This window comes from Dermacentor albipictus, chromosome 10, assembly GCF_038994185.2.
Source record: "Dermacentor albipictus isolate Rhodes 1998 colony chromosome 10, USDA_Dalb.pri_finalv2, whole genome shotgun sequence".
NCBI lineage: Eukaryota > Metazoa > Arthropoda > Arachnida > Ixodida > Ixodidae > Dermacentor > Dermacentor albipictus.
The window spans coordinates 95,730,365-95,748,734 of NC_091830.1; the positions used below are offsets into that span (position 1 = coordinate 95,730,365).

Genomic DNA, 18,370 nt, shown 5'->3' on the forward strand with positions numbered 1-18,370 from the left:
GTGCGCCGCCGGCCTAATAACGCAGCTACGGCATAGCGGCCGCACCTCCTGGCTGCGAGCAGATACGCCAGTCACCTGACAGCATGAAAATCTCGCCTCCTCTCTTCAGGTGCGAGTTGTCGCTTGCTTTTTCCTTCGTCTGCTGAGAGGTCGGCCCGCGGCGTTTACCTTCTTCTTCCTTCGTTCTTAACGAGAGTCGTGCCTTATGAAGATGACGACGTCCTTGCCACTGATTATAATCTTGTTGGTGTGCTCTTTTCTGTTGCATCATTGCCGGGTACCAAACTCCAGAACAATAAATTACTGGGTGTTACCTGCACGTCCTTGTATTTAGGGTTCGTCTTGTCGTACAGAATTGGATGAGGTGCACCGTCTCCGAAAAGCTTTTCATCACGACGTCTTGCTTTGCACGCATCAGTGCAAAAACAAACTCAAACCTAGACATTCGAAATAAGCGCGACCGAGAGCTGACGGGAGCAGACGATACTACAAAAGGAGTGTCATGAAAGGAGTGTCATGACTGGTGTCATGCGTGTCCGCATGACACCAGTTTCTTTCACGCACGTCACTGAAGTGTCGGATATCATTGGTCTCCGCGCTTGGCGACTCACGCTTTCATTTCCCGCTCAACGTTAGCTCTTTCATCCTTCGCTGTTGTACTTGTTCTCACGGTTACGGCAAAAAAAAAGGGCACTCCGAAGGGACCAGAAAGTCAGCTTCATATACATCAATTTAGACGGCGACAATCACAAGAGAAGTATCAAACCTTAATAAGCACTCAGTTCCCCATGTCCGGCGTGCTTTCACAAGTGCTCTGTCACCGTATTCCTTGCCAACAGCAGGTCCAAAGAAGTTCCGTTGACCTGATATATGCCGAGAGGGCACGGAGGCACCGACAGGATGACAGCCTCACACAGGTCTTTTTTCACCCTGCAGTTACTCGCTGCCTTCATCCCCGGTTTCCGGTGCGCTGTTCCACTGGATTCGTATGGCGAACCTATCGTTCGTGGTTCTGAGGCCGGCAAATTCGCTGAGCCTGTTCCCGCCACACTTCACCCGGATCAAAGCCGCCATCAAATCTACATCTGGAACGACACCCCATTTGTATCTTCGATTCATCACTGCGCAAGCGCGACAGCATCGACAGCGCCAGCAGCGGGACGCTTAAAGCCAAGCAACATGCTCTGGGCAGTCAGAGGGCACGGAGGCACCGACAGGATGACAGCCTCACACAGGTCTTTTTTCACCCTGCAGTTACTCGCTGCCTTCAACCCCGGTTTCCGGTGCGCTGTTCCACTGAATTCGTATGGCGAACCTATCGTTCGTGGTTCTGAGGCCGGCAAATTCGCTGAGCCTGTTCCCGCCACACTTCACCCGGATCAAAGCCGCCATCAAATCTACATCTGGAACGACACCCCATTTGTATCTTCGATTCATCACTGCGCAAGCGCGACAGCATCGACAGCGCCAGCAGCGGGACGCTTAAAGCCAAGCAACATGCTCTGGGCAGTCAGAGGGCACGGAGGCACCGACAGGATGACAGCCTCACACAGGTCTTTTTTCACCCTGCAGTTACTCGCTGCCTTCAACCCCGGTTTCCGGTGCGCTGTTCCACTGGATTCGTATGGCGAACCTATCGTTCGTGGTTCTGAGGCCGGCAAATTCGCTGAGCCTGTTCCCGCCACACTTCACCCGGATCAAAGCCGCCATCAAATCTACATCTGGAACGACACCCCATTTGTATCTTCGATTCATCACTGCGCAAGCGCGACAGCATCGACAGTGCCAGCAGCGGGACGCTTAAAGCCAAGCAACATGCTCTGGGCAGTCAGAGGGCACGGAGGCACCGACAGGATGACAGCCTCACACAGGTCTTTTTTCACCCTGCAGTTACTCGCTGCCTTCAACCCCGGTTTCCGGTGCGCTGTTCCACTGAATTCGTATGGCGAACCTATCGTTCGTGGTTCTGAGGCCGGCAAATTCGCTGAGCCTGTTCCCGCCACACTTCACCCGGATCAAAGCCGCCATCAAATCTACATCTGGAACGACACCCCATTTGTATCTTCGATTCATCACTGCGCAAGCGCGACAGCATCGACAGCGCCAGCAGCGGGACGCTTAAAGCCAAGCAACATGCTCTGGGCAGTCAGAGGGCACGGAGGCACCGACAGGATGACAGCCTCACACAGGTCTTTTTTCACCCTGCAGTTACTCGCTGCCTTCAACCCCGGTTTCCGGTGCGCTGTTCCACTGGATTCGTATGGCGAACCTATCGTTCGTGGTTCTGAGGCCGGCAAATTCGCTGAGCCTGTTCCCGCCACACTTCACCCGGATCAAAGCCGCCATCAAATCTACATCTGGAACGACACCCCATTTGTATCTTCGGTTCATCACTGCGCAACCGCGACAGCATCGACAGCGCCAGCAGCGGGACGCTTAAAGCCAAGCAACACGCTCTGGGCAGTCAGAGGGCACGGAGGCACCGACAGGATGACAGCCTCGCACTGGTCTTTTTTCACCCTGCAGGTCAGTTACATTTCCAAACTGCCACTTCTTTGCTTTAAATCTAGTAATCGCTTCATTGTCGTGCTTCCGTGCCCAGAAGCCTTGAGTGACCCGTTCTGTTCATTGTTTCTTTCACTGTGTGGTGACGTGGAAAGCAATCCTGGCCCATCCAAGGACGATGTCCTTGCTGAAGTACTTAAAACCGTGAGGGACCTAAATGAAAGATCTATTAGAATGGAATCTGTACAATATTCTATGTCGGAGACAATTCATGACCTGAAACAACAGCAAAAAACCGTTTCAGATGCTATATCAGACATCGATCAAAGACTGCAGCACGTGGAAAGCCAGACGGCCATCCTTGATGAATGGAAACAGGATGTCAGCTTATTGCACGACAAGATTGAGAGCGTAGTACCTGACACGAACACACTTCGCGCGCGAATTGATGACGCGGAAGATCGCTCACGTCGCGACAATCTGGTTTTTTTTGGAGTACCGGATACTTCAAAGGAAAATTCAATGCAGTCAGAGGAAAAAGCCCTAGATTTGATAAATAACACTTTAAAACTTAGTTTAACTTGCGACCACATAGTGCGTGCACATAGGATTGGTCGCTACAGTCAACAAAAATCACGACCGATAATAGTTAAGTTTCTCTCTTATAAAACGAAAGGAGTTTTGTCTAAGCGCTCTCTTCTAAAAGGAAGCAGCCTGACTGTGAGCGAAGACTTCTGCGAGGCAACGCGCAATATCAGACATAAATTAACGGAATATGGCAAGGGACTAAATGTACCCTACAGGCTACGTTATAAAAGACTCTTCGTGGGAGAAAAATGTTACGGCTACGACATAGATAACTATGTAGTCTACGAAATAACAGCAGGAAACAGAAATTCCGATCCTCGAATTCTGCGCTCAGGACGTGTCTTACAGAACTCGCGATAGCGAAACGCCAGGGGCGATGCTCGCACTTCATCGAAACATGGTATTTCTGTTGTATTCACGAATATTCGCAGTATATTTAACAAAAGGGACAAATTGTGTTCTCTGGTTGATGACACTGATGCTGACATAATAGCGATAACTGAAACTTGGTTGACTAACAAAATAACAAACGAAGAATTGTTTCATTGCCGTAAAAGCTACGTTGTGTATCGGAATGACCGTACTGACAGAATAGGGGGCGGTGTATTACTTGCTGTTAGTAAAGACGTTGAGTGCTTTAATATACCGATAATCAGTGAAATTGAATCTATCTGGTGTTGTTTAACCATTAATTTCAAAAAAATTATCTTAGGCGTCTGCTACCGGCCACCCTCGAATAGTTCGTTTTGTGATCACCTGCATGACTGTCTAAATCAATTAACAGTAAGATTCCCGGGAGCAAAGATAATTCTTGTGGGTGACTTTAACTTTCCTAACATAAATTGGTCAAGCATATGTCCCTTCTCTAACCCATCATCCAGTGAGGCTAATCAGTTTATCGCTATTTGTTCTGTCTTTACTTTAGTACAAACGGTCGTTATTCCAACACGTGTAGCAGGCACTACGTCATCATTACTTGATCTTGTGCTGACATCATCAGCTGATATTATATCCCCGATAACGCACTTACCTGGCCTTAGCGATCACGATACATTACATTTTACAATCACGATATCACTACCACTGAAACGTAAACGATTTAAGGAAATAAAAGATTATAAAAAGGCTAACTTCTCGGCAATAAACAACGAACTTGCTTCCTTTCTTGACACGTTTCTACTTTGCCATCTTGATCGTTCTGTCGAGACAAATTGGCGCCTCTTTAAAGAAAAAGTATCTGATTTAATAAATCGTTATATTCCAGTCCGACGTATGTATTCAAATAGTAACGCACCGTGGTATAACAGACACCTTAGCAGACTAAGTAACAAAAAGAAACGCCTATTTCTTATCGCCAAACGGTCACTAAATCCTGAACGCTGGTTATCATACAAATCTGCTGCCGCCACGTACTTTTCAAATTTACGGTCTGCAAAATTTTCCTACTACAACGTTACCCTTCCCAAGCTACTGAAGGGATTCTGGAGCTCTATGAAAGGAGATAACACTAGAAAGATTACTCTAACTTCACTATCTGGGAAAGCAATCGCCGACCACGCATGCGCTGACGTGCTAAATGACACATTCGTACAGGCCTTTTCGCCGTCTTCACATGTTACTCCTCCTCCCGAAATAAGGCCTAAAGGATACCCCCCCATGGATCCCATAGCATTTAATAGTAACGGTATTAAATCGATTATAAATAAATTAGAATTGAAATCGTCATGTGGTGTTGATGGAATTAACATTAAATTTTTACACAGTACTAGTGAATATTGCTCGATAATTTTAGAATTAATTTTTTCTCAGTCGCTTCACAGCGGCACATTGCCTTTAGATTGGAAAACGGCTAAGATAGTTCCAATTCATAAATCTGGTGATACGCATAACCCTTCTAATTATAGGCCCATTAGTTTAACTTCAGTGCCCTGTAAAATAATGGAGCACGTAATTTATTCTCAGGTAATCAATCACCTTGAATCTAACAACTTCTTTACATCTAGCCAACATGGTTTTCGTAAAACATTCTCCTGTGATACTCAGCTTCTCTGCTTTACTAACGACTTGCATTCTAACTTGGACGCAGGATTTCTTACCGACTGTATTTTCCTTGATTTCGCTAAAGCTTTTGACAAAGTACACCATATATTACTGCTATCTAAACTCAGCGCACTAAACATTGATACTAATGTACTTAATTGGATAAAAGCATTTCTAACACACCGCATGCAATTTGTAAGCGCTAATGATATTAATTCAACTCTTACCCCAGTTAAATCAGGTGTTCCACAAGGGTCTGTGCTTGGGCCGCTGTTGTTCTTAATCTACATTAACGATCTACCTGATAACATTTCGTCTAAAATTCGTCTTTTTGCAGATGACTGCGTAATATATCGCAAAATTACTAATGACACTAGTATTTCATCTCTTCAGGACGATTTAAACACATTGCATAACTGGACTATAAAATGGCACATGCAGCTTAACGTCAAGAAATGTAAATCAATGCGAATATCCCGTACTAATGAAGCTTGTCCTGCATATTTACTTAATAACATTCCTTTAGAGAGCGTAAGAAATTACAAATATCTGGGCGTCCATATAACCTATAACTTATCCTGGAAATACCATATCGACTTTATAACGAGCAAAGCTAATCGCACACTTGGATATCTTCGTAGAAACTTCTCGCTCGCACCATTATCACTCAAACATTTATTATACACGACTTATGTCCGTCCACAGTTGGAATATGCATCATCAGTATGGGACCCACATCATGCCACCTCAATTAACTGCCTTGAAAGTGTCCAGAATCGCTCCGCTCGGTTTATACTAGCTAATTACCATCGTACAGCAAGCGTAACACCAATGAAGACTACTCTGAACCTACCTTCGCTATTAACCCGCAGGAAACAATCACGTCTATGCTTATTTCATAAGATTTACTACCAGAACGCTGCGCTTCGGTCGGCGTGGATTAACCCAGCACCATTCATCTTCTCACGTAGAGATCATACGCATAAGGTACATGTTCCTCGCTCTAACACACTAACACATTCGCAATCATTTTTACCTAAAACATGCAACGAATGGAACGGTCTGCCAGCATCTATTGTTAATATAAGTAATCCTGTTCAATTTAGAAACGCTTTAGTTAACTACGTGTAAATCATGAAACTTGCGTTCAATATATCATGTGACTTGTTATTGTGTAAGTGCTATTTTTTCAAATTGACTATGTGTGTATTTACCTATCATTCCCAATCTGTATATTGAAGTGTATGACGAGTTTTTCATGGTGAACTACAACTATTTTTTGTATAAATTACTGAGCTAGTATAATTTTCTATTTTTCTTATACTGTGCCTTTCCTGTATATCATTTTTTACTTCCTTTATGATGCCTCTCCCCTCTATAATGTATATTTACTCTGAGGGTACTGTAAATAAATAAATAAATAAATAAATTGATCTATGGGATGTAGGGTGTCGGCAATGTAGGCTAGCTCCCGACGTCCACAGACCTGACCAGTGGGGACTGTTGGTTCCAGGGACGCACCCATCGTCGATCATCGTGATTGCTGCTCTTGTAGCTTTAGCGGCTCTTAGGCGTTGGACAGGAACTAAGGCGAGAACGTCACTGTAGGCAACACACTTATATTCAGGCACACCGCTGAAGGCAGCGAGACCGGCTGCGCACGTGAGCGTTGGCCTCTTCGGCGACCCGTCAGCCTGTTTTTGTATTTGTGGGTCCAGCCTGGCTTGGTGGGCTCCAGGTGAATTCTTGCGTTCCCTCTGAATTTCGACATGGCACCACTGTGCTATTGGGCTACGGCAAGGAGTAAAATTCTGTTCGAGAGTCTGGGACGCATTTCAAGCAACTAGGCTTTCGGCACGGCACCAATGCTAGACTTGTGACGCAGTTAACGAAAAACAGCGCGGCCTTGTGACGCAGTTAATTTGAATATAATGACTCGTACTGGGAGATATTTGCGACCCTTTCTGTGAGCCCCTATATTTTCTTAACTTAATTCATTAGTTTTTGGGCATGCTAGTCGCACAGGACGCTGTGACGCAGTTTAGCGAGTACTGAGTCTTACTGCGACGAGTTTTGGCGCCTACTCTGTGCCCCAACATTACTCTAATTTCGTTACTATTGGGGTCATTCTTGGCGAGAGATCTGATAAACTGCAGGAGAAAAGCCGGATGCTTTTTATGCGAAGCGTACTAGCCGCACAACCACGCTCTTCCTTGCTGCGCCGCGCGCGGCCGCGTAGCTACCATATGACGTCATAACAGCTGCAAAAGCGGAGGCTCAACTCGTGCGCTCGCTTGCGGCCGCGTAGCTACATAGCCGGGTCTCAGCTCGTGCGCTCGCCTGCATGAGTTGTTTCTTCGTCTAGCCGAACCAAATATAGCCAAGCAACAGCAGTTCACCAGGCTAAACAGTGGTTCAACAACTAAAATAAAGGCTAGTATGCTTCGCATCCTGGGCTTAACCTTAGCTAAGCCACAGCCATTTTTTTGAGACCCGTGGCACTTTTGCCGCCATTTTCTCGTAAACTTTTGAATTTAAGTCGGCCCGCAACACAGTAAGAAATTTAGAGGAAAAAATTCTGTCTAAGCTAAGCGCCTGCTTATAATGCTCACTACGACTTAATTAATTTTACCTTTTTATACCACAAATGAAAAAAAAAGGAGAAGTCGCTACTCACATTTACCGTTGTAACAGCGTCTTCCTCGGAGCGTAACTGGAAGTAGTATTACCGTAACCGGAGGAAGTATTACCGTTGCTGCAAACACTTTCACGATGCTATTGTTCTGTCGTGGCAGTGCCATATTGGCAGGTGCTGAGTGCCTTGACCGGTCTCAATCGAATATGATGCAAAAGCTGTCCTCGGGTGTTACCAATAATTCTTGTTCGCCCTTCCTAAAGAAGAACTTCTCACAAGTCATAAGATACAAGCAGCGAAAACCATAAAACAATGCAAGCACTACACCAGCAATATTTACTCACCTCCCTTTTGTATTTCACGGATCGTGCAAGCAGCGCAGATTCTTCTCAGACGCAAGAATACCGCTCTTTGCCCCAATTAGTTGCGCTGCGTTACGGACACGCTATGGGCTGTCAGGTGTTCAGGTGCAACAGAGGCCGCCATTTTGCCTGCGCCGAACGACATGGATTGGATGCACATCCGACAAATATGTGGCTATGGCTTCGAAAATAGGAGTACTTGCGTTTGCATTTCTTTAGGCTGTGGTAGCTTTTGCGTTGTAACAAAGTGAATTTGCTTTACGCAGCATGGAAGTCCGCTTTTAATAAATGTTGTTTTACACAAGAAATTTACTATACAGCCCCGGAAAAAGAGAGGAAAACACGAAAGTTTATCCGGTCAGTAAAGCGAGTTTTTGATTGGGCTATCCAAAAAACGCCGCGCATACGCAAATAGGACCACAAGTAGGTAACCTGTTGCATACACGTCCATAACAAACGTCACCATAGTGGACTTGTTATGGGCTGGTGGAATGCCGTAGTGGCGACGACAACAGCATTATTGACGATCTTGCAATTTACCTCCAGGTGTAATCGTTCCACGAAACTTCCTGTTAGGCCTCCGCAGACGTTGAAAAATTGTAGAAAATGTAAAAAAATATAGTCTCACACTGCATACGCAAATTTGTACCCGCTAAAACAACGACAAAAAAAGGCAACATGGCCCTAAGGCAACGCTAGACGTCATCCTCGCAAAAAGAAATGTGAAGCGCCTAAGCAAATCACTTAAAAAAAAGTTTAATGTGACAGCAAAAAAGAGTGGCGGCGATGATATGAACAATCTGAAGTGAAATTTAAAAGCTGCCAAAACCGATTACTATAGCTATAAACTCAATTATATTATAAGAACTTCGTATGGAAAATCTGGGACTATCTTTTTCCAAGGTCACCCCCAGAAAAAGCAGCGACTCCGAGCGAAATCTTAGCTACTGCAAAAGCCCCTAACGTCAATTTCAAATAAGTCTTCACATGTGGTGACGGCAATATTGCCCATTTCGATGCATGCGCTAGGAGGCAAATAAAATCCATTACAATCACTGAGTCAGGTGTTCGTAATCTGCTTCTTAATCTAGATCTCAAAAAAGGTTCAGGGCGTGCAGTATTCCTAACACGTTCCTCAAAAATACGCAGAATGGATGGGTAGGTATCCATGTGTCATATTCGAGAAGTCATTGTCAACTGGTAGACTGCCGAAAGAGCGGAAAATAGCTTGATTGACTCCAATACACAAACCAGGAAGCAAGGCAGATGTAGCCAACTTCAGGCCTATTTCAATAATATGCGCAGTTTCCAAAATTCTGGAACACATCATTTTCAAACAAATACCATCTGGAACATGAATCCCTCCTAAGGCCTTTTCAGCATGCTTTTCGCCATGGACTAGCAAGAGTGGCGCAGCTTTCCGAACTTATCCAAGACCTGTCTCTTGGCATAGACCCTAAAAAGCTGATTCACCATATTCCAGTAGATCTTTCGAAGGGCTTCGATCGAGTATCCCACCAGGAATTACTTTGTAAGCTTGAATGAACAGTAGGTAATGGCTTCATAAGTAACTTGATAGGTGAGTATGTAAAAGGTCGCACTCAATTCGTAGAAATTGATGGTCAGTCATCCGACGCAGCAGAAGTGGTGTCTGGCGTTCCCCAGGGCAGCGTTTTGGCTCCTTTCGCATTTCTACTCTTTATTAACGATCTGCTTGCAAATTTACACGTTTACATTAGATTGCTGGGAGATGATTGTATTGGTTATGACGCAATTAACTCGCACGAAGATCATCTGGCGAGTTACATTGCGCTTAACAATCCGTGAACAAATTGTACTCCGACGGGCAAATGTCACTAAATGCTAAAAGTCTGCCTTACGTATACTTTGAGGAAAAAGAATAAGTCATTATTTCCGTTTAAAATAAATACCATTGAATATAGTGCGATTACTCAACATAAGTACCTTGGATTGACAATTAGCGAGTGCCTTAGATGGAGTGCTCGTATTAAACACATCACTTCATTCGCACTCAAACAACTTTTCGGACGCCCTCTCCAATTAGCCCCCATAGGAACTAAACTGTTGTCTTACAATGTATTGTCACGTAGAAGTGATGATGAAGAAAGCGCCAAAGCTGGAAATGAAGAAACTAGCGTTTTATTAGGTGAACTTATGCCCTCGAAAACAGCCTACACTCAAAGAACGGCGATAGCGGCGAACACGGTCGGCGATCGGCGAAAATCTGATCTGTGGGTCAAACTCAAGGGCTTTTATACGCTAGTCGTCTTAAGTTCCAGAGTAATCGGTAGTGTCCGCGTGTCTTCCCGAAGGTTCTACAGAATTCGCGTCGCGCATGCGATGTGAACAGAACCATCGATAACATTCGAGAAACTTCCAATACATGCGCGCGCATCCTGCGCTGAACCGTAATATTCGTTAGACGGTGAAAAGTGCTCACCCGTAAAAGATAAACAAGTCAATAGTCAGTATTTCTTAGACTGATATTAGAGTACGCAAACAACGCGTGGTTCCCGTTTACTAAAGAAGACTAATAAATTCGAGGGCATACAGAGAATGACAGTAAGGTTTATTTTCAACAGGTACGGTCCATATGATTCACCTCCCATGTTAATCAAAACCGCGGGAATAAAAACACAATAATAAGCGAAATTGGTCGCTTAAAAATTCATGTAATTACGCATACATGATCAAGCAAATATTGACTCAACTAAATACATCTCCAGCATTCAAACACGTCCAGCCAGATATACGCTTTCACAAATGCTAACTGAATAGCCTTTCATAGCGACCGTTTCAAGAACTCATTTTCCCACTAACTATTAGAGAATCCAATAAACCTCCTGTATAGATTTTTAAATGAGCGCAACTTACCAAGTTTTCATCTGCCATTGAAAGTGATGCCACGTGATGCCACGTTTTTACCTTTAAACCTGCTTGGTTTATGGAAGTATACTTGAAGAAAAGAAATGAGGGCTGCAAAGACTTCAAGTACGTTAAACCAACTCGCCCACATCAAGCTTATGGAAGTATGTTTGCCAATTTTTCGACTTTCATTTTTCTACCATCACAAATTTGAAGTGTCATAGCATGTATATTTCTTTTCGTCGTCTAGTATTTTCCTATCTTAGGGTTTATTTTCGTTGCTGAACATTTTAGTTCACTGAAATTCTTCCTAGAATTTTTTTCTGTCCCTGTCTGTCTATATTACACATAGATATAATTTTCATTCATTGTACTTTCATTGCAATGATATTCTTATTTTATTCCGAACAGTATTGTAATAAAATTCCTCATATCCTTATTTCTATTTACCCGCATTATCAGTCCACCGGCTATGATACCCCTGGGATTGGCAGTACATTCACATAATTCGTAATATAATGAAAGTAATGTGGAATAATGTGCAATATTTTTTCCACACTACATTTAAGTATTGTTGAAGTTCGCCGAAAATGTATGGTACATCTAGCAGCATTCATGGCCGCATGCGCACGGGTGACTCCGAAATCACGATGTTGGAACCAGTGAGAAATACTATGCTGTGTCGCCTGCGCACATGCGATTCCTGAACTACGAGACCGGGACCATTTAGAAATCGTTCTATATTGAGCAACGTTCTATATTGAGGCGGATTTTAGGCTTGTAATGCCCTGGTGGCTGAACTCATCGGCGATAAGGTAGTGTCCCCGCCTGCGGGATTATCTGACAGCTATGGCGAATACTCGGTTGCCATAGTCGGAAATTCTACACGCAGAAGGAAGACGATACCTATAAAAGGGTGAGACAGGGTGACGCAATCTCTTCACTGCTATTCACATCGCGCTTAGAAGTATTGAAGCTATTAAACTGGGAAGGCTCTCAGCAACGTTAGGTACGCCGATGACATTGTTCTATTCAGCAACAATGCAGACGAGTTACAAGAAATGATTGAGGACCTTAACAGAGAGAGTGTAAGACTGGGGTTGAAGATTAGTATGCAGAAGACAAAGATAATGATAAATAGCTAGGCAAAGCAACAAGAGTTCAGGATCCCCAGTCGGCCTCTAGAGTCTATGCAGGAGTACATTTACCGGGTAAATTAATAACAGGGAACTCTGATAATGAGAAGGATATTCACAGAAAAATAAAAATGGATTGGATCGCATACGGTAGACATTCTCAGGTCCTGACTGGAAGCTTACCATTATTGAAAAGGAAGGTGTAAAATCAGTGCATTTTACCAGTGCTGGCATCTGGGGCAGAAACTTGGAGACTGGCAAAGAAGCTTGTTAACAAGTTAAGGACGGTGCAAAGAGCGATGGAACGAAGATTGCTAGGCACAACTTTAAGAGACAGAAAGAGAGCGGTTTGCATCATAGAGCAAACGGGTATAGACGATAGTCTAATTGACATCAAGACGAAAGAATGGAGCTGCGCAGGTCATGTTATGCGCCGGTGAGATAAACGTTGGACCATTAGGGTTACAGAATGGGTACCAAGAGAAGGAAAACGCAATCGAGGATGACAAAAGACTAGGGGGAGCCATGAAATTAGGGAATTCGCGGGCGCTAGTGGGAATCACTTTGCGCAGGACATTGAGACTCCTTCGTCCTGCAGTGGACATAAAACTGGATGATGATGATGATGATGATGATGATGATGATGATGATGATGAATATTATGTGAGTGAGTATAAGTGAGTTCCGTTTATTTTGTCGACCTATGCTTGTTGGGGCCTAATGCATATTGCAATGCAATGCAATATAATGCAATATAATGCAATGCAAACCAAAGCATATTCTTTTTCGTCACCCTGAAACATCACAGTGTCAATCTGATTTTAGGCTATTTCCCAGAGAGTAAAATCAAAGCCTGATTTAAACCTATGTTCCTGGCTAACTGTTATAAAATTGTTGTGATACCAGCGTTGAGGAGTGACTCGTTACCTTTCAGAAAGTGTGTCCATCGGGATACATATACAGGCCGCCAGCCAGGGGCATCAATCAGAAGTCGTCTACTGCAAGCCGAACTACTGAAAACAACGGCGTGCGGGTGATGACTTCTTCATCGGCCGCAATATCGCACACATGCACTGGTACAATTTGCGCAAGAAGACAGGACCCAAGCAAGTAAAAGAAGCAGATAAGCGCTCACATGTTTTCTTTCATAGCTCATGTCCCGTCTTGTTGCCCAGTTTGTAACAATGCTTTCCCAAGAACTCCAAGTTTGCAGCCCCATTGATGGGGGACATGAGGAAACTATCGCATATTTTTAAATGTAGGTTGCATTTTATATTTGGTTTCGTAATGTATTCGATAAGATTATCAGTCTTATTTTTCTGAGTGACCGGCAGTTCACACTTCGAGGGATGACTGAAGAGTCCAAATGTTTCTCGTTGCTTTGATGATGGGAACTCGAGGCGAATGGTTGGACCCTGGCTTCGCTGTATCAATCGTATGTTCTCTGCTCCACCTAGGATTCCGTGAAAGCAAAAGGGCCGTAACTAGTTAAATTGTGGATGATGGCCTCACTGTAGCAGCCATAGATCTGTATCCATCGGTTTGTTGTACCGGTGAGTCCCCACACTTCGTCCTTTTCGCTGGACCGGGAAGGGCATGGTGAATGAGAATTATCAGGATAAATGAATGAAGAACTTTTATTTCCAACGAAAAGGGGCTGTCTGAGCCCAGCCCCAGCACGAAGCCCGAGGGGCGGATCAGGGACCGCCCCAAGGAGAAAAGACTCGTGAAGTTGCTTCTTCACGGCCTCAGCCGCCAGGCGGATGGCTTGCTGCTTGACGTTGGGGTCTTCGCTCCGCAGCCAGACCTTCCAGGTTTCTCTACTATCTATGTTTTGGTGAATCCCTGGGAAACCGGTACATTCCGAGAATATCTGGTCTAGCGTACCCCTCTCGCCACAATCTTTGCATTTGGCGACATTTTTGTCCCCTGTCTGCATAAGATAGACCCAAAATGGGCAGAAGTAATCACTGGATTGCAATCGCCTCCATATACGCGCCTCGTTGCAGGGGAGAGACCGATCCGGACGTGGGAGATTTCTCCTTTCAAGTTTGTAATGATCAGTGATTTCATTATGTGTAATTACACCATTTTTCATTCCCCCGCCTTTAGTCTGTTCCGCAACCACCCGGTGGTAGAGAGCGCAGGCCAGCTCTTGCGCAGGCTCATTGCCAGGGACAGATTCGTGGGCGGGTATCCATATAATGGAGATTTTTATAATAATTGGGTTACCGAAGAGCATGCGTCTAGATTTCTCCGATATTCTTCCTTTACTAAAATTCCAAACAGCTGTTTTCCAATCGCTAATGATTATGTTCGCCTGTGTACCCGTCCAGGCGAGCGTTATTGCGACTTCTTCAGCTGTACTTGCATCTCTAGTGACGAGGCCATGATTTTGAATATTCCGTCACCATCTACGACAGCCGAGACTGCAGCCCCATGTCCAGCACACACTGAGTCGACGTAGGCTACCTCATTAGCTATTTCACTTTTCATTCCTCTTATTATGGTCTTTGCTCTTTGCTCACTGCGTTGTTTGTTGTGTATGGGGTGTATATTTATCGGTAATGGCGCAATCAATAAATGCTTCCTGGTGTCAGAAGGAATCTCTGCTTTTTCATGCAGAGATTCTCTGTCAGTCTAGAAGCCAATCCATACAAGGATAGTTCTCGCGGTTTCTGACTGGCTGAGTCGTTCTAGCTGCGCTATTCGGACTGCTTCTGCTAATTCTTGTCATGTGTTGTGCATATCCGTCCTGTGTAGCACCTCCGTTGAGATGGTTATGCGAAGCCCTTGTGCCCGTTTAGTACATTTTCTAATTATTGTGTAGTGTTTGTCACGCTCCGCTTTATTAATGTTGAGAAAGGGGGTTATGTGACACGTGTGGCTGATGATACAGGCTTTTGTCATATTTAGGAGGCTCCTGTCCTTGAGGCCGTGGCTTTTAAGCAACACCTTTTTAAAAATCCCCGTTACCTGTGCGACATAATTTTCTAGCATCTTGAATGTGTTCGTGTTTTGTCCGTTCGTCTGAATAAGCATGCCTAATATACTAACTTTTTCGACCCTCGGGACGACCGATCCTTATACCCCGATTCCGAGGTCTGTTTTTGTCAGAGGGGAGTTTTTCTTTCGGCCCTTTGATTTAATAATGAGTAGCTTGGTTTTTGCGGAGAGCAAGACAGTCATCTGCCCGCCGCATGTGCGACAACTGCGTCGGCCGCTGTCTGCAGTTTGCCTTCTATCTGGGCGTCACTGTCTTTGCTTATCCATAGCTTTATATCGTCCCCATACATGCTGAGATTTAAGCCCATCATTTGACTTAACATGGGGGGGGGGGAGGGGGGGTCCTCTCATTGCGATGTTGAAAAGAAAAGGGGACAAGACTGACCCTCGCGGACGCCCTTATCCCTAGTTTAATTGTGGGGGATTCAATGTCTTGAAATTTGATCCTCACTTCTCTGTTTGTTGGGAACTCTCTGATGTAGTTATATGTTTTCTCGCCGACCCCAATCTCCTGAAGCCCTGCGAGAATGGCTGCCTGTTGGACGTTGTCAAAGGCTATAGTGAGGTCGAGGCCGAGGATGGCCTTTGTATCAGTTGTCTAGTAGCTAAGTATGTCGTATTTGAGCCTTAGCCATTCTGCGTGCTGAACCTTGGCCTACACCCTACCATCTCGTGTTGTTGAAGGTTTTCCTGCTCCATGCATATAGTGAACTTCGTCTTCACTACGTGCTCCATAAGGTTGCCCACACACGAAGTTAGCATTACGGGCCTCAAATTCTCCAGTTTTCGTGATCTACCATGTTTGGGTATGAGGACCAAGCCCGCTTTCTTCCATGCTTGTGGGAGGCGTCCAGCTTCCCATACCTCGCCAATATATCTTGTTAGTGCTGTTATGGGCTCCTCATCTAGATTCCTAAAGAGCGTGTTTGTTACCCCGTACGGTCCCGGGGTCGACCAGGTTTTTACATCGATTAATTCAGCCTGAACCTCAGCCTGGATGATAGGAATTAGTCCCAATCCGTAATTTTGGGTTTCTTACCTTGCCTGATCTTGGCACCCTTGCCTAGCGTGAGCGAAATGATGTAGTGGTCACTACCAAGGTGTTGCTCCGCGCTTTTCCAATTAACTGCTCCTGCGTTCAGGCTAAGAGTGAGATCCGGGACTGTGTCTCAACTAATGCTATTGCACATTCGGGTGAGTGGGCTGGGGTCTGTATGAAGTGTAAGGGCAAGCGCTTGTGTGTCTTCCTATAGCTGTCTGCCTTTGGAGTCCTGCCTTACATACCCCCCACTACTGATGAGCCGCACTGAAGTCTCCTGCTAGTATAATAGGATTATTACCGGACGCTTTGAGGGCTTTGCGAAACAACTGTGAGAATCTGATTTTTCTTTGTTTCCGTGTACTATAGACATGAAGGAGGAATATGCTGCTCCGGTCCTTTCTCCCTGTAATAATTTGCGTAAGTATCGCGCCACAGTCCCTAAATGTGATTTTGTGGTCTACAGTGGCAACGTTTCTTTTAACGAAAGTTGGTTACCCTGGATTTCTCTCCTCTATCGCTGTCGAAGCTTTACTATACCGACAGTTTGGCTGGTTATTTTCCGGTGTCCTGGATCGCTATGGCTATGGGATTTCGATAATTTAGTCTGTGTGCTGCTGCAGCGCTCGCTCTGTTGATGCCCACGGCAGTTCCATTGCCAGATTTTATAGCATTTTTCTTGCTTGAGGTGCCTCTCCATGAACGCTTTTATACCTTTCATACGGGTTGGTGTGTTTTTGATTTAACACTATAAGAGAGCGGCATTCATTATCCACATCTTTTCGTGAAAGCTTTGTATTATTTTTTGTGCCCGTCTGAATTGCGCTTGAATCTGTCCCTGGCCACATAAGAGCTGTTGGATGCTCGCCTCCTGAGCATCGATCCGTTCCTAGTGTTGGACCTGTTGTAGATCGAATCTCTGCTCGAGTCTCCTCTGCAATGCTACCAGATAATCGGTCTCCCCTACTGTGTGCTTCAGTGGGGGCGGTCTAGATACTTCTACGTTAATCACCTCTGGTTTGTACGTCCTCGGTTTGGACGGTGGGGGAGAATCGTTCTTGGTTTCTGGGGTCGCGTTGAGTCTATCAGCTGATGCTTTTGGATCAGCGAGTTCTCCCCTGAATTCTGGTACTAAGTTTTGAATCTGGCACCTCATTTGTCTAATCTCCTCTCTGAGTGCCTCCTTTTCTTTCCTAAGTCGATAATCTCTGTCTTTTCCGCGTGGGAGGTTTCGCTAGCGAGGCTAACCGCTTTGGTTTCCGCCATAGTCTTCTGCAGGCCCTGCGGGTCATTGGTATGCCTGAGTGGCAGTCTGCGTCATCGTCCCTTGCCAGTATCCCTGGACATGTAGGTTGCCTTGGACATCGAGTTGGATCTCGTCCTAAATCCCGACCTCGTTCTCGACCGGGCTACGGGTGCCTCTCGACTGGGCCTGCGGACCGGCTGTTCTGATGACTTTAGGGGGGCCTCCTCCTTGCTCCGGTATTACTGCTGCTGCTGTTGTTCGAGCTTCCTTCCCCACATCTTATGACTAGATTGCGCAGTCCTACTCATAGATAGAATTTTGATGTGGCTTGTCTGCCCCGCACCCATTATTGTGCCTGTTTACGGTAACCTTGGGACGATATAGAATTCCTGTTTGTTAATTTGTCATTGTTCATCCTCAATAAAATATTTTAGAAACCCCGTTTCATTCTATAGGAGTGAATCTTCTTGTTCTTGACAATCTTTCGTTGGGCGCCACCTGTCTAGGGCGTTATTGTGAGAATGTTCGATGAGCTCTTAAAGAATTCTTGCTAGTATCAAGCCGGCTTCCCTGCTAAATGCCTAGCGCGAAATGCTATTTGGGTTTTACTTCGATTTTGCAATAAATATTTTGTTTGCTTTATAGGCATTAACGAATACTTATTTATATTAAACATGTGCCGTTTCTGCGTAGGGGCGTGTCATATACAGAAGGAAACAAAAGCAAATTGAATTTTATCAGACCGTATCTTATGAGTACATATCTCAGAATTAAGTTTGCATTTTCTACATTGCAAGCGAATTGGCTGTTGTACAGTGCCTGAATACAATGTACAAACAGGCTTGATTCCGCTGTCAGTGATATTCACAGTCCAAAAGAAAATATTCGCCATGTTTTAATCTCCCATTAGCGCTCAGTGACGGCCCT

At 44.9% G+C, this 18,370-nt stretch overlaps 2 protein-coding genes across 2 annotated transcripts in view; both read right to left on the reverse strand.

Moving 5' to 3' along the window:
* LOC135921416 (acetylcholinesterase-like) overlaps window positions 1-3,043 on the reverse strand; it is a 38,692-nt gene extending 35,649 nt beyond the window's left edge. The window contains exon 1 of the mRNA XM_065455771.2: window positions 767-3,043. The gene's annotated coding sequence lies outside the window, so the exon portion shown is untranslated. The remainder of the gene's footprint in view (window positions 1-766) is intronic.
* The window catches only part of LOC135921417 (acetylcholinesterase-like), a 104,723-nt gene that overhangs the window by 62,938 nt on the left and 23,415 nt on the right, over window positions 1-18,370 (reverse strand). The gene's annotated exons all lie outside the window — the stretch shown is intronic.